Source organism: Denticeps clupeoides, chromosome 17 (assembly GCF_900700375.1).
Source record: "Denticeps clupeoides chromosome 17, fDenClu1.1, whole genome shotgun sequence".
Classification (NCBI taxonomy): Eukaryota; Metazoa; Chordata; class Actinopteri; order Clupeiformes; family Denticipitidae; genus Denticeps; species Denticeps clupeoides.
Window position 1 is genome coordinate 16,369,909 of NC_041723.1, and position 21,315 is coordinate 16,391,223.

At 42.4% G+C, this 21,315-nt stretch overlaps 1 pseudogene; it reads right to left on the bottom strand.

Annotated features, from left to right (window-relative positions):
* LOC114766749 (talin-2-like) overlaps positions 1 to 21,315 on the bottom strand; it is a 100,835-nt pseudogene that overhangs the window by 58,100 nt on the left and 21,420 nt on the right.

Genomic DNA, 21,315 nt, shown 5'->3' on the forward strand with positions numbered 1-21,315 from the left:
TTCTGCTCGACTCAACACTACAGGTCAAATCACCATTAACCACCTACGAGAGCTAATACCTTATTACTGAGGGCATAATGGAGATAAACGAAGAGGAGAGTCAGATTTCTGGTTCTCAGAAACGCATTCAGTGTCGGTCATGTGACAGAAATAATCGCAGAAATGTGCGAAAAATGGGTAATAACGTCAGAAAACCTGATAGCATGCTGGCTGTGTGGTGGTGACTGAGCGTAACATGCAGAGCATGCAGGGCATCAACAACTCATTAATTAGATACAAATGAGATTTAAATGAGTGTTGATGGCGCAGTCCTCATTTGTGAAATGACTTTTGCTCTTTGTGCTATTCCACTGCAGAATTTCCTACAATTACCAGCACAAACCAGTCTCATCTCTAAACGTAAAAAAAAAAAAAAAAAGGAAAGAGAGCGCGCACACACACACACACACACACACACACACACACACACACACACACACACACACACACACACACACACACACACACACACACACACACAATAACCTTGATATATGACAGTCTTGCAGATCCATAATGGAGAATCACCAATGGACAAGTACATACAGAGGAACTGGACGGGGCTAAGGAATAATTCCTACAAACCCCTGATGAACAGATTGGTGAAGTGAAAGTGAAATGTGTCCTCTGCTTTTAACTATCACCCTTGGAGAGCAGTGGGCAGCAATGACAGGCGCCCGGGGAGCTGTGTGTGGGGACGGTGCTTTGCTCAGTGACACCTCTGAGATTTGGGACTCAAACCAGAAACCTTCTGATTACGGGGCCGCTTCCTTACCTTTCATGAGGACATTTTCACAAGACATGTTCAGACCACGACGTCTTAAACCATGTCACTCCAATATATTCCCCTAAAAATGCAAAAAAATAAATGTGGAAAATGCACCTGCAGGACGTTTGCAATCCCATGAAAAAATGCTGATCCAGCACAGTTTACAAATGACATGGCTGCTAACAAACAAACAAATAAAGACATAAATAATGCTGACCAACATCTAGACCATGTAACCTGAAAATAAATGTCCCTGTGTTCATTAGAAACTGCAATATGCCCGTTTATCAGCTTATAGCCACGGGGCAGTGGTTCCGCCAAATTCAGAGGACACATTTCACTGTGTGCACTGGGTGCCGTGATGTGGTGGGTCCCATTCGACGCTTCACTTACAAAGACAGTTCACAGAAGAGAAGTGGATTGATAACAAGGCACTAAAGCAAAAACGGATGTTTGTGGTTATTATTGTGCAAGATGTTTAAATGTCAGCATGGGTTCTAATATTCTGAAGGAGGCGCATAACTTCATTTCGACAGTCATTGAAATGTTATTGTGATGACATCTGATATTTATACTAAAATAAACGAATAATGTAACAAATAGAAATCGCAAACCTCGTACTGTCAGTTTCTCACAGCAATTTGCCCACATTTTTTAAAATGTATAAATGCACAGAGGCGGGCATGAAATGAGTAAAAGAACAGCAGCCTAATGAAATGCAGCATTAATCATGTCTTTTCTTACGGTCACATCAGTGAAGGACAGGAGGTAATAACGGAACATCCACGGCATTATCAGTGACAACTAAAGCAGCGTAGGGAGAGAATCTTACAAATTAAAATCTATAAAAAAAAAAAAAAAAAACACTAAGGGCTCACACACCCAGCCAGACATTCACTCCCTCCTCTTGCACAGCTGTAGCAGCTACACAACCAGCAGATTCAGGCCAGAAGATTCCCTCTACAAGGGCAACCTTTCACATCAAACGTCAGCCATCACGGGATCGACCCGCCTGCATTTGATACGACTCTTTCAGAGGCATTAAAAAAACGGAAAAAGGTTTCTAAGTGGGTGGTGGGCAGATTCCGTGAAAAGAGATAAATAAATAAATCCCAAAGACGCGGTATAAATACAGCCAATTCAATCGGGCCTGCGAGAGAGGGGCCATCTGGTAGTGAATTATTACTGGTGATCTGCAGTAATAACAATAGCAGGGAGCTGAACCCCCGAGGCCTCAGGCCATACTCATTAGCAGGACACACACACACACACACAGGAGAGGGGGGAGAGAGGAAAAAAAATACATTACAAACCAGTCATGTTTCAAAAGACAAAAGTCAAATAAAATTAAAAATCACAAGGTGAAACATAACCATAGACAACTCACAGTCCAGAAAAGCAGCCAGTTTCAAAAGCTCAAAACAAGCTCTCATTATCGTTAAGTGTGCACAAAACCCCTTGCACGCCCCAAAACGTCCGTAGACAGAGTCAGTTTCCCCACCAATTTGTAGTGCCGCCACTAACCCCTTAACGCAGCAGTGAGTCAAACCTTTTACTTCTCCGTGTCTTCCAAATTGACAACTTTGACAACTGTCTTTTCCCTTGACTTCACAGAGTATGTTGGCCAAAAAACGAACCAGACAAAAGAAAAATTGACCCAGTCCCTCAAACCACAGACAGACTCATCTGAGTGGCCACTCACAACAGCTCTGTGCTGCAGGGCAGGTAGTCTGAAAGTAGGTCCGGATAATTAATTTCATATTAATCAAAATCAAGTTGTATCTCTCTAAAATATGTTACATCACGAAAAGGCAGCAATGACCTTTTGTAAAAACAGAAAGATATACGGATTCACTGCAGCCGCTCTGATCCAGCATTTTGATTGGCTGAGCGGTATCGAGGGAGTGAGAATATCGAACGATAACATCACCAACACAGTCCCTTTAAATATCATTCCAGCTCATTACGTTGTTTATGGTCGCAACGTCATGCAACACACTGCAGCCTGAATGGCGTTGCCTAGCAACGCTAAGATTAGAGACGAACCACTTCATCTCATGACTGTCGCAACTGCCACAGAAAGTGTGATAAAAATCACAATACTTAAGGTGATTCTATATTCTGTGATAGAAGGGAAGCACAAGGTCAAAAATGTCACACCACCGTACAGATGTCACCACTTATAGTGACGATGAAGAGCAAACACCAGCAACCTATGGGATCAACCCACTGGACAGGACACTGTTCCATGGCAGCTCAAATAAACTCATACAAACGGTGACACTGAACCATATGGAAGTGGAAGGGTCACCTGAGGACCTGGAAATCCCTTCTAGTTCCACACAATGATGGAAATCTTTTGTATTTCCAAAAAGATGACACTCTTCCCTTGTAGGTTACAATAATGTCCTTAGTTATTCCTTTTAATTTCCATAGGAGTTTTATTTGCTGGACAAAGTGCAATAAGAAAATCACTGATCATTAATCAAATAAAGGTGTTGATTTTTCCTTTGGCATGGAGGCGTATTGTCATTTAAGGACACGACATCAGGATGTACTGATATTAAAGGTGCCCTATTATGAAAATTATGGCCACTTTGATCCATTTCCCCAGGACACGCCTTTTTGGTCTTTAAGAACAAATGAGGAGAAGAGAGGCGGGGCCAGGAGGAGAGCGGCCTATAGAAGTTGAGCGGGCGTTCGCGGAAATCAAGTCATCACCACTATTCACCAACCACAATGTTTGGTTCAGACAGGAAGTTGTGTCAGTGTTTTTCCAGAATTTTTTTTTTTTATGAACCCACTGGTCCTTCAGTCTCGTGTGACAGAACTAATTAATATTTTTTCATTTTTTACACCCAATAAGTGACCAAACTGCAATGATTCACACGTTTTTCCAGCCACAACTGTTGGTAGAAATACTTTTTTTTTTTTTTTTAGGGTAGGGATGGGAAATTCTCTGCAGGCAAAGAATAAAAAGACAAATTCCAGATCAGAATGTCTGAGCTGCTGCTTTCTGAATGGTGAAGCAGAATGGCCAAAACATTCTTTACACCTATCGCCATTTTTAGCCACTGCAGGACCATAGACAGGCTGGGGGAACTGGAGTAATAATCTTAAATAATGTCACAAAGTGACATTTTCATGATGGACCTTTAAGAAACATGGCAGCTGTCCTTTCTGCTTCTCTGTGTATCATTAGGACATGTGGAACTCCTAAAACATTTCTCTCATGCCCCACTGGTATGCAAGCCAGGCCATCCACTGCTCAATCTGGAACCAGTTTTACCCCAAAAGGAAGCGCTCAGGACATGTAAGGACAGAACGTCCCACGTGATTAAGAACAGTGTACTTCGAGGAGACGCCGCTTCTCGGCATGACCTCTCTCCCTCAGATGCAGCGGACACCAGTGCCATCGTTTCTCCAGGGGGATCAAACGGGAGCCTTCGCTCTACCGAGAGGTGTTTTACCACACAAACTGCCGGAGTCAAATTTGCCGTCTGGCAGGCGGTGTCTCACTCAGACTCCGTAGATTAGGAAAGGCGGAGCTGGAGATCAGACACACAGCTGGATTAACCTCATATTCGATTATTCTGGACTGAATCGTGTGTTTTAATGAGATATAGAATTGTGCAGCATGGCACACTGATCTTCAGCACGCACCTAGTGCTTCGCTGGACATTTCAGATGAGTGACTAAGGACAAAAAAAAAAAAAAAAAAGCACTAGATTTTAAATCATGTTAATTTAATTTGTGAAACTCAATCAGCTGCCATAGCACAAACGGACTCAAAGGTCATGAAACCACACACACACACACACACACACCCCCAGCGTGGTGGACCATATATTGCTGGATTTAGAAGAGGCGTGCCGTTCCTCAATGTCCTCGGTTTCACAGTAATTTCCTGCAGGTTTTTAACAGATTTCCACAGGTTCATCCCTGTGCTCACAGTCACCACCTACTGCGCCGAGCGACACACCAGCCTGGGTGTCATGTACACACCGGCAGATAATGTCTGCTCCTGCAAAAAAAAAAAGACTCGCAATAAATTCTTCTGGGCAAATATTATTTTTCACGCAGCATCAGATACCAGTAGTATATTCCCCATCTGATGCACGCTGAACATTTATAGCAGCATTTCTCAGACATGATGAAATACTTCGCGTGGCTCGCTTGGCGGAGTGAAACAAACCCTTAAAATGCCAGCGTTTGCATCCTTCACCAGGACGGCGTGCATATTAATGTCCTAGAAAGACGGAGTAGTGAGATGACTTCAATTCGGCTGCATGTGGCCTTAATTGAAAAGCTATAAATCTGAAGGGTTTAACATCAGCTTGCCCGGCTGAAGATATTAATCATCCGTCATAAACGCATCTCCTACAAAGGAGGTGCATGTGATTTATGAACATACAAAAGGGGGGGGGGGGGGGGCTCCCATCCATCTGGCTACGCCTGGGTCTGAATATGGGACCTTCAGTGGGATATGCGGCTATGCTCTACACGACGAGGGATTTCATGCTCACGGGAGCTGGCGAGAAGGGCGAGACTGATACACGGTCAAATTCAAGTTCAGTTGACGGCGCAGCATTGCGTGATTCAAGAACACTGTGCTAAATGGATTGTTTAATACTGTGAAGAAAGTCTTTGGCATCCTGCAGAGATGTAAAATGTGTCAGTTTCATGGATTAAATGCGTTTTCCCAGCTATTATTTCTGTGTATGTACATTATGTCTGTATCTTGGTATGTTTACATTTACAGCATTTATCAGACGCCCTTATCCAGAGCGACTTACAATCAGTAGTTACAGGGACAGTCTCCCTGGAGCAATTTTAGGGTTAAGTGTCTTGCTCAGGGACACAATTCGAACCTGGGTCTTGTGGTTCATAGGCGAGTGTGTTACCCACTAGGCTACTACCACCCTATGTTGTCACTGCTGGAGATGGAAAGTGCCAGAAAGATAATTTTCAATGTTGCAATAATTGTTTTTTTGTCCATTTTCTGTTGCAATTTTTTAAAAATAAATATATACTGTTGGATTAAAGTATATTGGCTATTAGGCTAATTATACAATCAAAAATGTTTACCCAGAAACACAATGATACACAATGATACATCCATAGAGGATTCTTGCAGAAAGGTAATTTAATATGAGATTTTTTATATATATATATATATATATATATATATATATATATATATATATATATATATATATATATATATATATATATATATATATATATATATATATATATATATATAAAAAATTTGATATGATATAATTCCATGTCTCTTCTTCAAAATTAAGATTTAAAATGTTTGTGGATTATCTGCAATTGCAGAATGGCATCCTCCTGTAAGCATCAGTCTGCTTGACTGAACAGGCAAACTATTGAGCCTTAATTCAGGGGACAGCAGTGCCCAGTTGTGGGTCACTGGCTGGCAGCACTGGCAGGTCTAATAGGCTCCTGGTCCAGTCAGACTTCTTTTCATTTCCAGACAGGATCTGGACCGTAGCCAGCGCACAATGTGAAGGTCAGTCAAGAGTTATTTAAAAACCTGCCCCACATCTGGCTGCTCCTTCCAGAGGCACTTGTGGCAACCTTCAAGGTCCTCTCCAAATAGAGACAATGAGAGGAGGGTCTCATACCAGCTCAATGACTTGATTCACTGAGTGGCACTTCACTGAGACAGCCTTATGACAAAGGCTCATTCACACAACGTACACAAGGGTGGTAGTAGCCTAGTGGGTAACACACTTGCCTATGAACCAGAAGACCCGGGTTCGAATCCTACTTACTACCATTGTGTCCCTGAGCAAGACACTTAACCCTAAGTTGCTCCAGGGAGACTGTCCCTGTAACTACTGATTGTAAGTCACTCTGGATAAGGGCGTCTGATAAATGCTGTAAATGTAAATGTAAATGTACACAACGTGTATACACACACACACACACACACACACAGGTACTTATTAGAGCCAAGACACCAAACCAATAAATGTACTCCCATCATCACATTTTGAGAGACAGCATTAAATAATGAATATACACTGAACAATTAAGCCAGGGTATATAATTCTCACAAAAAAAATGCCCAAAACACACTATTTGATCTTTCTATTAATCAGCCACATTTTGCCAAAAGCCTCTAAAGTGCAAACACTGGCAAAAGGTGCCAAATTAACAGACCCACCATCAGCTACATAGCCATTCAGTTGGCAAAATTACAGGTCTATTTAACTGTAAAAGCTATAAAAGGCCATTTTTATTTAGTTTTTTTTATTGCATGGTTACTCAGGTTACCAGTTGCATTTCCAAATGCTCCAGCGCCTCGTGCCAAAGACATTTATGTGCTGCCTTGGATATGATGTCTATCACATAAATGTTCTAAACTAAAAACTGACCCCAGACCAGTGGCTGCTGCTCAGCCTCTGTAAGCATTAAACCATTAGATACAAAAAGGTCTCATGCAACAAAACAAGAATGTTCTGGAAGCGTTGAGCCACAGAAATCATTCAAAACCCTATAAACCAGTCTCTGTTACAGGTGTCATAATTGTTCCATTTTATTCACAAACCTATAGAACTACAGATATTGCCACAGTATAAACAGATGTGATTTGAATAAATTGTTATGTGAATAGCAGAAGCCACTATAACATCTTACATCATTATATTGCTTTTAAAATTGAGTAATCCAAGTCACTCAACAGTTACTACATAAAAAGCAATTATGGATGTGATAATTTGCTTATGACCCCCCCATCCCCCCATTGCATATTTCAGTATAACTCAACTATGATAAGCAACATGCAATGTTTTCTGCAGATCAGAACATCTCTCTGGAGGTATAGTTTATCGTGAAACCTCCACTCAACCTTCACTCCACATACAATCTCAACATCTGCTAATTTAAATAAACGAGGATGGAAGAAGACGCCTCTGATTTTTCCAGTAAAAGGCATGCGCGTGAACTCATTTCTGCAAATTCTGCATGGGTAAAAACCACTAGGACTAAAATTAATAGAACATTCTTCTCAGAAGCCACACTCAGCATTGACAGCAGGTCTACATGACAAAGTCAGACAGCAAACATGCGATCCTCTAAACAGGGTTGCGGCACAACCTAATGCAAGACACCACGGTAAAGTAACTGGGTCAATCAGATTTCCGCGATAGAACCAGGGAGCTGGAAAGTGAGGTTAAATGAGAAATTTCTGCCAGGGAATTGGGTGGAACCGGAGTCCCCAGTTGAAAATGCCGGTTGTTTCACACCACTGCCTGCTGGAAAATTGTTTTCATTTTTCATCTACAGTGAAATAACATTAATTGTGGTAACAAGCTGGCTTTGTGTGCTGCCTCTAACCCTGATATTATATATATCAAGCCACAGCCGCTGAAAGAAATTATGAATCTTGTCCTTGTCTCTGGGAAGGAAAAACGACAGCTTCTCTTACGCTAAAAATACCCCACAAATTGGAATGTCCTCCAGCGAAGTGCTCAAGCATAGATAGTCAGAGATGCTGGCAGGATTTCAGTCCCCCCCCCCAAAAAAAAAAATAATGTTGTAAACATCAGATCTGGTGCATAGGTGCTCTACAGATTATGGATTAGTGGATCTCAAACCTCACCTGCAAAAAAACAACAAAAAAACATGCCAATACTTGCAGTTGACGCTACCATTTGCAGGAATCACAGATTCAACTTTTCTGGCTGATGGTGACCCATTCCTTCATAATCAGTGCTTGGAGTTTGTCAGAATTTGTGGGTTTTTGTTTGTCCACCCGGCCCTTGAATTGACCAGTTCTCAGTTGGATTAAGGTCCAGGGTGTTTCCTGGCCATGGAACCAAAATGTCAATGTTTTGTTATCACTTTGGCCAAACTGTTCTTGGATGGTTGGGAGAAGCTGTCAGAAGATGTTTAGGTATCATTTTCCCAGATGCCCCAAAGGGGCTTCATCAGAGAAACTCCATACCTCAGCAGTCCAATCCCTGTACTTTTTACAGAATATCAGCCTGTCCTTGATGTTTTTCTAGGAGAAAAGTGGCTTCTTTGCTGCCGTTCTTTACACCAGGACATCCTCCAAAAGTCTCTACCTCACTGTGTGTGCAGATGCACCCACTACTGAGCAAGCTCTGCACTGGTGGCACCCCAATCCTGCAGCTGAATCATCTTTATGAGACGATCCTGGTGCCTGCTGGACTTTCTTGGGCGCCCTGAAGCCTTCTTCACAACACTTGAACTTCTCTTCTTGAAGAGGAGTCTATCTGACTGGTCCAGGCTACTCTCCTCTCTCTGTCTGACTGAAGCACAAGAGCTTTCAGAGGCGGGCCCTGGCATTTACAATCTCTGATTGGTCGCAGGCCAGTCAGGTTCTTCCACACTATCCACGTCTTCATGGACCTTGCTTTGTGCACTGTCATGTTGGACCAGATGGTGCCCTCCACAAAATGTTCCCACAACGCTGGGCATGAAATGACCAAAATGATCTTGGTATGCTGAAGCTTTCAAAGTTCCATTTATTGGATCTAAGGGGCCACACCCAAAAGGTGAAAAACAACCCCATAGAAAGCCATTCATGAAGCTCTCAACACACTTTTCTGGAGGTCATCTGAAGGTACATATGTGATGTGTGACTTCGTGCTCGGAGGTCCTTTAAGGTTCAATCACAGTTCATATCTGAACAAGCAGTGGTTAGGCTGGAATTAAGAAATGGTAGCACGCTGATTATGCTCTGAAGTATTAAAATGCAAAAGCAAATGTCAGGCAATGGTCACATGAATGAGCTATATTTTCAAATATATGCATCTGTGCGTACTAACACACGCGCACACACGCACACACACACACACACACACACACACACACACACACACACACACACACACACACACATTTATTGTCACCGGCCCGCAGCACAGCCAATTAGTTAAAGTGTGTGATCTTAGGGTCTATGGCACTGCTGGGAAATTCAGAAGCGGATTCATTTAGCCTGGCCAATAAATTAAACTCCTGCCTTCCCTCATTATGGGATATCAGAACAGTCAGTCTCTGGTTTGTGCAGGCTGTCAAGTGTCATTATCCCGCCAGCTGTTACTCATGGCGGCCTAGCAGGTAAGGTTGGCGGTTCCAATCCTGAACCACCAAGGTGCCACTGTGCAAAGCACCGTCCCCACACACACCTCCCCGGGAGCCTGTCATGGCTGCCCACTGCTCACTCAGGGTGATGGTTAAATGCAGAGGACACATTTCACAGGTTTCACAATGACAATCACTTCACTTTCACTTTACTGACACACAGGCCACAGACTCACAGAATCACAACTTTCATTAAATAAGAAAATAAAATGTAAAAAATTTTCCACTCCCCCCCAGGGCTGGTCCCCATGGTGACACGCTGTCTGTGAATCAATTCGGACCCTAGACAGATTTAAGTCCCAACTCAGGTCCAATGAATGTTCTGAAAGCACCATGGGGAAGGAGTGCAGTGAGCGTGGCTGGCACCCATCTGCTTTGATGGAAGTGCGGTCATGTCAGGATGCTGCCAGGTATGGAAAACTAGTGGAGCACCAGAACCCAATGAAAGGGAGGGGGTGTGGTTGGAGAGGGAGAAATGAAGAAATGGCAATGTAGTAACCTTCTCTATCAAAATGAATCAAATTAAAGAGTTCAGGTGCTGTCCTGGTTCTGGTTCTCATCCTCATCACCAAAGCCCTGAATGGTGAATGGTAAATATAGGAAATAAGAAGAGGGCTTAATTGCGGAACGGCACGATTATAGCGGATACACGCACCAGGGAACGGAGCATCAAAACACAATGCGACAGCAATTAATCAGATGAGCTGGAGAGACAAACATGGACATATGACCTGCCATACGAGACACACCGGGTTTTTCTCATTTTATACAGTTTATAGAGATAGACACACAAATTTGGTACTTTAGCAAAAGTACCACAAAAGTACCTGTATAGAAGAAGCAAAAACGTTTACTACACAGGGGTGAAGTATCCACATCAAGGTTGTAATTGTTTCTTTACAAAGCAGAAAAAGCTATATATACACGGTTTCAGCTCCGAGGCGTATCTGATACGTGGAACTCACTCGCAGCAGGGGGATTACAATCCTGAGAACGTGGACACTCAAAAGGAGATGAGTTACAACATTCGTTCTTTACGGCTGTTGATTGGGCGGAACGGGGCATGTGACATGACACAGCGCTCTCAGTTGCTGACTACTTCTTCCCTCACGGGCCAGACTTCAAATTGTCCAGGGTTTGTGAAGGGAACGTGAGGAGCACGGACAGGGAAAGATTAATTTGTTAAATTAAATCTGAATTTATCATCTGTCCGCAGGCAGAGGTCATGAAGAAAGAGTTCAGCTACAGGAGCATATTGGTCAGGCGGAGGGAACTTCTCTGGATTCCTCTCGGCATCAGTATTTAGGAGGTGACGTCCCGGGGACAGATAAATCCCGCGTCGTGCTGCACGCCTTGTAAATCAGCCCTCCATAATCTCCGCTCCCGGCAGGATGGGAGCCGGCCCCCCTCACACCCCGGCAGCCCGCTGGAGGAAGAACGCAGACAGGGACGCTGGTCCGTTGTCAGGCGGCTGATTGTAATGTCAAGAGGGGTGACTTAGACCTTGAACGTGGCGGCACACCAAAGCATGATGGAGTGTACGCCGTTCCAGAAGAAATGTGAGCCAATCTAGGAATGTGGTAGTGTTGACCATGGGGAAGGAGAGGTGGAGGGGGGGGACAGAGTCATGTCAGTTTGGCCTTCGAGATCATGAATGTGAGGACTGAGCTTGAATGAGTTTCAATTGTCAAAAAAAAAAAAAAAAAAAAAAAAAAAAAAATTTTTTTTTTAAAGCAATCTTTTGCTTTAAAAAAAATTAAATAACTACATAAAAGCCTAGTCATTCTGTGGACAGCGTTTCTACATGAACAACTTCGTTGTCATGACAGCTGCACTACCTGCCTGCCGCTTCTCATATATCCAGATCAGGAAGGCGGCGTGCGGTTTACTTCAAGGTCAGGCTTGTTTGAAGAGTCGGCCGCATCTTTAAAAACCACAGCGCTCTCCAGCTGAGAGGCATGCGCCACGATTCACAACTGAAAAGGAAAGACAAAGGACGTTCTGCGACCAGAAGAACACCTCGCTGGCTAGGCTATTAAAACCTACCAACAACTTCAGAAAGGACCAGATGTTGCAGTGAAGGAAGACATTCAAAGTCATACCAAGTGAGAACTCTGTAAAATGTAGTGCATGTGGATTTAAAGAAATACCAACAGATAGCAAGAAGAAAGGACTGCTTGCTAATTTACTGTATCTTACATTTACAGCATTTATCCAGAGCGACTTACAATCAGTAGTGGACAGCCCCCCCCCGGAGCAACTTAGGGTTAAGTGTCTTGCTCAGGGACACAATGGTAGTAAGTGGGGTTTAAACCTGGGTCTTCTGGTTCTTAGGCGAGTGTGTTACCCACTAGGCTACTACCACCCATGTATCTTGAAGAGGACAAACCCACCTAACCCACCTAGCCCTAGCACTTGATTTCAAAACCAATAGTTACGATGGATGCTCCAAACCCAATTCCTCCCTTGTTCATTCTGTTCTATCCGGCTGTAATAAATCATACACAATGCCTTGTACAATTAGTAGCTTCTGCAAAATCATTTCTTGAAAGGTCACCTATCATGAAAAAGAATCTCACAAAGTGAAATGAACATTAATTCAAGATCCCCTATCCTGTCTATAGTCCTGCAGTGGCTAGAAATGGTGTAAAAAGTGCTTTGTTCATTTCTGCTTCGCTCAGATGGTTGGACCTGGAATTTGTCCCCTTATGATGACATGGGTTGCCTCCCGATTCGTTTTGTCCACCCAGAGAACGTGTCCTGTGGTTATGTTTTATTGCTTTATTTAGCGTTTTATTATTTTATGTATGTTTCAAACGTTTTATGCTTACTTGTATTCATTCGGAACAGTCAATTTTATGTACACATTACCTTGTACAGCACCATGGTCAACTGTTTGTCTAAAGGTGCTCTATAAAGAACTTAAAGCATTGCAGTTGCTCGGTGATTGGATGTACAAATGAGACCAAATGTATTTTAAGACTGCTACAAACGATTATATTAATAATCGATGAATCGGATTTTTAAAAAGCATTCATTTCCAACCCTTTATTCAAAAACAGAACTAAACACTTCAGAAAATGCAGAAACATGTTGCTCCTTGAGCTGTTATAATAATAATAAAATGAAAATGAAATATCACAAAAAACATACACATGTATGCTTTACATCTGACAAACATATAGACTTTTCTGCCCCCTGGGCATCTGTCATGCTCACTAAGGGTGATGGTTAAAAGCAGAGGACACATTTCGTTGTGAAACACTGCAGCACAGCAAACGGTGACACAATCACTTCACTGTCACACACACACACGTGCTCTCCCTCTCTCCCTTTTGTTCAGACACTTCATTGCAATGGAAAAATGTGAGCATGACCACATGCTTCTGGCTATTATCTTCGAGGCTGCGTTGCCTGCTGTAGTGAGCTCCTTCTTCCAGGTGGATCTTCCTTCTCTGTAGCCTCAACAGAGTTTCCTCCACCACACCGACCAAACACATTACAGCGTGTCGTGTTGAGCATGTTCACTGATTTTATAAGAATGACGTGAATTTTCTCAGAATGACGTGCAAGACTACGGTAAAACCATACGTTAAAATGCAGGTGAATTAAAGCCTGTGAGGCCTTGTATCTTTCCCCTTGTAGCTTTTCCGCTGACACAACTTCCTGGTTGCGCGTAACATTATGGTTGGTGAATGGTGTTGATATCATTTCCCCCTCACTTCTATAGGTCGCTCTCCTCCTAGTCCCGCCTCTCTCCTCCTCATTAACATTTATAGCTACACACACACACACACACACACACACACACACACACACACACAAAACTGTAATTGTGCAACATGACTGAACTACAGATAGAGACTTCAGATACAGTATTAGAAAGCCAATAAGACTGATATAAAAGCAAAAAAAGGAATACATTCATAATAGGGGACCTTTAAGAGTGAGAACATACCCAACTATACATGGCACCAACAGGGTGGTGGATTCTAAAAATAAAAAGTGGCTATTGAGTGTACGTATTCACACAATAACATCTTATTTGATCGAAGCGCAAACGCTAATAAATAAAGTGAAGAGATCGTCACATGTGATACACAGCAGCACAGCACATGGTGCACACAGTGAAATGTGTCCTCTGCATTTAACCCATCACCCTGAGTGAGCAGTGGGCATCCATGACAGGCGCCCAGGGAGCAGTGTGTGGGGACGGTGCTTTGCTCAGTGGCACCTCAGTGGCACCTTGGAGGATCTGGATTTGAACCGGCAACCTTCTGATTACAGGGCCGCTTCCTTAACCGCTAGGCCACCACTGCCCCTACAACAGTGGACCCTGTAATGGGAGGAAAACCTGATTGGCTGGAGTGACTCTGCTGTAGGTGCTGCACTGGAAGATTCCGGATACACAGAACGTCCAACAGAAATGTGTGCATTTATACAATATAATTCAATAAACCTCACTTCCAGAGATTCACCTCAGATTCAAACCAAAAGCAGATAAGGGAACAGGGTAAGCTCTGCTCATATACACTTAGCCTCTGTATATACTCATCTGGATATAACCATATTTCATTTTTTTATGATTACAAGTGATTGATTTTGTTTACTAGATCGCGCCTTTGCTAGCTGCAAGACGAGCTTAAATCTTTGAACTTGTTTCCTCCCTCTCATGACGGAAGATTTTATTTATTTATTCCTGCTGTGGTTCTTGGTATCCAAGCAATGCCAACAGTGCCTGGAAATGAAGGCTGAGGCCATCCATAAAGGCCGTTTCTCATTCACCCTCAAACCTAGCCTGACATAAATATAAATAAAAAATAAGAATAAGTTTGCAGTGTGGACTTTAAAAGCAGTAGAGAATCAACTGTTTAAATTGGCAGGAAGAGGCGAGAAATGCAGCTTTTATGTCCAACAAATTATTCACTTCAGAGAACCCTCCTGAAGATGTAGAGCACACAGGCCTGTTCTCAAAAATCAAGGCACACACAAACACACAGAGCCTGGTTTCTTGTCTGGAAATAAATACAAATAGCACACAGAAAAATGTGTTTGAAATAAAAGAGGGGGGGGGGAATCAAGGTATAAATTATTTGCATGGACTTGCATTTCAATGAGCAACTGTCTTCACAAAAACACACAAAACCCAGTCTTTGAATTCCAAAAAAAATGAAAAAAAAAAAATTTGAATTTCTCTTACTATTATTATATAATAATAATAACTAATAATTATTATATAAAAACACTGAAAATGGCAATGACGTGCAAGACTGCATTCTGTCACATGCTAATGGTTGCTACATCAATAATTTCTCTCAGCCCGCAGGAGGACTGCAGGGGTAGCTTTGATCAGGACTCTAAAAGAGTTAAGTAGATATTTATTGACATACCTTATGAATGGTGTAATGTTTGATGGTCCAAAGATTTATTTTTGGTTTGGGTAACTACATGTAATATTAATATATAATAATGATAATTAATCAAATAGATATATATATATATAAAAAACACACACACACACACACACACACCTTAAATATTGAATATTTTACTTTGACTTTGCTTCCCACATTTGTAATTTACTTTACATGAACATGCCAATGTAAGAGCTCATTTACATTGAACATTCCCAGTTGTAACTTGCTTAGCACCAGATTTTTAAAATAACTTTGCACACGGTGATACATTTGATCACACAGCGGCAGCTCCTGCCTGAAAATAGGGCTCTGTACCAAGCAACAAGATACAAACAAAAAGTCTGCTACAGGGAGCACCTCCACTCACACGCACAGCTTCATGGTCAGCAAGCTTTAGATATTAAAAAATAAAAATTAAAAAAAGCAACTAGTGCCTGTCAGAGAATCCCCTCACAGAATAAACACCCATAAAGCCACAGTGTCATCAATGTGCTCCACCTGCCATGGAGACACTGGCCAGGCCTGGCAGCAATGCTGCAGGGCTGAGGGGAAACAGAGGGTCCAGCCACGCCGAGGTCCTCCTGAGTGGAGATGAAAGCAGAGCATGGGAAGGATGCTGCCATGCTCTGTTAAGGCTCGCAGGCTCGGCCATTTCATGCTCCACATCCGCAGGTTTCCACAGCAACCAGGGTTCTCGTTTTTGGGGCAATTCCCAGGCCTCTGGTGGCTTTTTGGTTTGGTTCCTAAAGATTTTTTTTTTTTTTTTTTTTAAAGCATGCTAAGAAGCATTCATGAACGTGAGCCCCTGCTTTGAATGACAAGTGGCCTAGAATTCCATTAACAACTCATCCCAAACAAAAATATAAGGTCAGTAGTCTCTAATCACATCACCAGCAGCCACAATTTAACCAACAGCACTTGGAAGCAGAAGTAAATCCAACAAAAGACCAAATAGAACAAACCTTAAAGAGTGCCGCTTCCATACACAATCAGCTACAGATTTCTGTAATAAAGCACCTTAAAACTTACCGAAAGGATGAAACATCAAATGGCCAAGGACCTCAGCAGACTCTCAAAGCTGAGAAAAAAATAAAAAAATCAGTCAATCAGAAGGACAAGGAGACAAAGGGAGAACTGAAGGACAGTGCGGTTTAATACAGCAATATATTGTGATATTGTATTGTATATAAGAAATTTTATATTTTTGTATAAAAATTTAGTCCACCGGTTGGTGCTGAGCATTTTCTTTTTTATTGTGGTCAGCAGAGAATCAGCATGTGACTACAACCTCCACTGCTGTAGATGGCGCTGTACAGCTGGGTACTTTGAATTACTGCTTGGTATTTCAGTGAAATTGCAAAACATGACAGACTGATCTTGTATTTTCAGTGAACTGTAGATTATCGCAATATGTACAGTATCACAATATATCATGATATAATCATATCGGGATCCATGTATCGGGACCCTTATCATATCGTGATATCCTTGCCTATAAGCACCCCCAATAATTATTAGTCTGAGAGCTGAGGATTTGTCTGAGACGATTGCCGAAAAAAAAGATATATTGCAATGAAAGGAACCATCAGCAGTCAGCAGGTAGTTTGACCAAATGAGTAGGGGTCCAAGTACAAAGCCAAAGTGAATCGTGTGTGAGATGCCCATTTTTGAATGACAATGATTCTGCATAGTGTAGAATATTATAAGAGCACTACACATTATAAGATAACATTTCAGTATGATTTGCAATCCATCCATTCTAAATGGCAAACTACTAAAGTTACTGTTAGATTCCTGACATGACATGCGGAGCCTAGAAGGGTCTACCATATATCTACTAACAGCATCTTGTCAACACAGAAGACCAAAGGGAAAGTGTCAGTGTCCCCATCCACACCTCACACCACTGACAGGAATTGCTGCGATGAAGACCAGGAGTTTGCGCAAACGGCTCCTTTCAAGAAACGAGCTAATTATGGCCCAAGATTTCCCCCCTCCAGGGACAACAGAGGGGAACAGCTGAGATTCAGGCCCCCAGCTGTACAACACACGCCAGCGATATCAGCGCCACTGAGGTAAGAACATGCATCTGGTGTTTACAAGGTCCATCAAGATGATCACGAGGCCGCAGCCGAGCACAGCCATGAAAATGGCCATGGAACAAGCGGTAAATTAACAGTAGCGGGACACTCTCGTACTTCCCTGGGCAAGAGCGGTCAACTGCAGCCTAAAAAAAAAAGCAGATTACGATTTACATAGGGTGCATGTCAGGGGTATAATTACACCCAGGAACATAATCAGTTTGCCATGTGCCACTCAGGGGATGGTGTGGAACAAAAGGCCACTTGCTGGGCTAGTCGGCACTGCGACGATGAGCTGGGCATTACACCAGCAAGGGTTCCACACCCACACACAGTGGGAATTAAGCTATTTATTAGGTAGACAGGAAGCACATGACTGACATGACTGGTGCTTGGTTGCCCATGACAACAGGAATGGGCTGGTAATGCAAGTGGCTTGATGAACATACTGTCCATGACCCCGCCACTCTACAAAAAAAAAAAAAAAAAAAAAACCCTATCTTTAACCTTATTACAGTAATGAGCTTAGAGAATCCTGAATGCCCTGAACACTACACACAGGGAGGCGTAGAAACCCACTCGCATTCATCAAAAAAAAAAAAAAAAAAAAACACACATCACACAAGACCACAAGCCCACCTGACATAATAAACACTCGCTCCAATTTCATCATTCAGGAAGTCTTAATGTGGACATGGTGATACAAACAAGATGAAAGTGAAATTCGAGGTAAAAGATTGACTGCAGAGGAACACTGAGATGAAGGGCAGAAGCCCCAACTTGCACATCCGGAGAATAAAAATAAACCGGGCAGGCTTGTGAAACCAACTTTGGGAAAGTGCAAACCAAACAAGAACTAACTCCTCAACCCACAGTGGTCCACAGGCACCAGGTCCAGCAAATCTGTAAACCACGACCGGTGAAATTCAATAAGTGTGTATGTACAGTACAGGCCAAAAGTTTGGACACACCTTCTCATTTAATGTGTTTTCTTTATTTTCATGACCATCTCACAGAAGGCATCAATGTGCTATGAATGAACACATGTGGAGTTATGTACTTACCAAAAAAAGGTGAAATGAAAACATGTTTTATATTCTAGTTTCTTTGCTCTGATTACTGCTTTGCACACTCTTGGCATTCTCTCGATGAGCTTCAAGAGGTCGTCACCTGAAATGCTTCTCCAACAGTCTTGAAGGAGTTCCCAGAGGTGTTTAGCACTTGTTGGCCCCTTTTCCTTCACTCTGCGGTCCAGCTCACCCCAAAACCATCTGGATTGGGTTCAGGTCTGGTGACTGTGGAGACCAGGTCTCCAATTTCTGTTAAGTACGTAACTCCACATGTGTCCATTCATAGTTTTGATGCCTTCAGTGAGAATCTACCAATGTACATGGTCATGAAAATAAAGAAAACACATTGAATGAGACGGTGTGTCCAAACTTTTGGCCTGTTCTGTATATTACAGAACCTAATCGGACACAGTGGGGAGGTTAAGCAATTGTTGGTTTGCTGACAGAGCCTCTCATAGTGGGAGCATATGGACCCTGATCATAGAGTCGGTGAACCCAGGCAAACCAGTGCAAAGGAGTTTACACCCAAAACAAAGACTATCCACATTTTTGTTTTATTACCTTTAGAGTTAAGAAAACCTTAACTTTTGTGTCTCACTGACAAACAGCTGGATAAAGGATGATGGACATAGGTGGCCTAGTGGGTAGGGAAGTGGACTTGTAACCAAAGGGTTGTGGGTTCAAATCCTGAACAATCAAGGTGCCATTGAGGTCCTCTTGAGCAAGGTGCCTCCCGACACACTGATCACAAGGTGATTCGTTAAATGGAGAGGACACGTTTCATTGAGTGCACCCTTTGCTGTGGTGTTTATCACTTTCACAATTAGAATTTTTAATTGAAAATAATCATTCTGGCTGGTTGTTGCACTACATAAAATGCAATGTATTAAGCCCCATGCTTAGTGTGTAGAGCTGTGCTTAGCTCTAGTTCAAATGCTGCGTCCAATATGTAGTGTATAACCAGTGTAGAATCTTAAACAATCCATATTAAATCATCCCAAAATTTTAAGACCTCATTTCCCTACAAACCCACTACGCTGAATGGCCTTATAAATAAAATATTTGCCAAATCCTAAAAAGGAGGTATCTGATGAGATCCACTGTAGTTCTGCAAACTCGATCTCGAACCAGAGGCCAGTTGCTCAAGCAGAAGCTAAACAGCACAGCCTGCAGCCACAGGCGTCTTTTCCTGCCTGTTCGGCACTTACTGGAAGCCCTCCCTATCTGCAAGCACGTTATGATTTATAATTCTGACGCTGCCCGGGGAGCTCTAAAACCAGATATTCTGCAGGAAAGGACCATCGGCGCTGGCTGAGGAAAGGAGGGATGGGGTGGAGGGCGGGCATGAGCGGGGGCTGATGATCCCATGTTGTGATGCCCACTAATTCTCCAGCATGGAGGGGCACATCGGGACTATTTTTAAATAGCATGCAGCTCCTACAAAATGTGAGCCAGTTGGCTGACAATCGTGCATTAAAATGATTACAGTGGGGAGGGTGGGGAGTGGGGACCATTGTGCTTTAGCAGGAGCACAATATTCAGCAACACAGCACTTTTCAGCAGTCTCAGTCCATCACAGGCATCGAAACCCCTTTACTAGATGATATACAAAGTCTGGGCAATATACCAAACCAAAAAAAAAAAAAAAAGACAGAAAAAGACCATAAGAATCACCAAATGATTTATCTTAGATATGGGCCGATTGACCAATAAAATAATAGACAATATATTTATGTAATAGACTACAAAAATAATGGGCTATATGCGCTTAGTGGTCTACTGGACTAATTACACAACTTCTCCATTACAAAAAAATAAATCCTTAGCTAAATGTCGTAATCATGTTCGAATTGGTTAACAGTTTTGAAATTATGAATGCTCATAATTTAGGTGAAAAGATCGAAAGACAATTTAAACATGAATCAGGCTATTAACGGCAAATTCTCTCAAATTCCTTATATGTGACCATTATAACCCGCGTTTTACAAGCATTTTAGAACAGGGTAGATCCTGCTCTGACTGAAATCTATGTAAAATCCAGTCTCTGAATTCACGGTCATTAGGTCACTAGTTAAGAACAATTCATACAATATTCGCACATGTATAATGCAGATGTATAATGTAACCACACATATTTATTGCACAGCCCCAGGTCACATGGGAATAGAAAGCTATTGTCCGTCTGCACTAGTGACATTAGCTATAGAACCCATACATGCAGTAATCCAGCCTTGGTGACGGCTGAAAGGAGACACTGTGCAGCGAAATAAGGCCCTTTTAGGGAAGACCCCTACAGGCTCAGAAGAATCTGGCCCAAAGGACCCTCTATTCCCAAACATGATGGATGGGTCACACTGAGGCCTGGCAGGCAGTCATGAGTCTGAAATCTCAGGCTCATTTTAAGAGTCGAACACAAGGGACATGTGAGGCCTACAGAGTTATGGTCAAAAACATGAAAGATGAAACAAGACACAATATTCAGTATTATTCAGAGCCTAAACAAAATGCATTTCTTCCAGATTCCAATGCAAATGCAGAGCCATTACTCCCCACAGCCCCAATAAAAAAAAAGTGTCACATCAATACAGCCGTACAACAGAAATCACAGGAGGAGATTGTTATCCTCCTGTTAGCACCAAGGAAACATGCAAGGAAAGCAAAATGCTGAACTATGAAAATGTTCCAATGTTGGAATTAGGGCTGAAACGATTATTCGAATAACTCGAATGATTCGATTACAAAAAATGTTGAGAAATTCTTTGCCTCGAGGCTTCGTTTAATTCGTCACAAAGTCC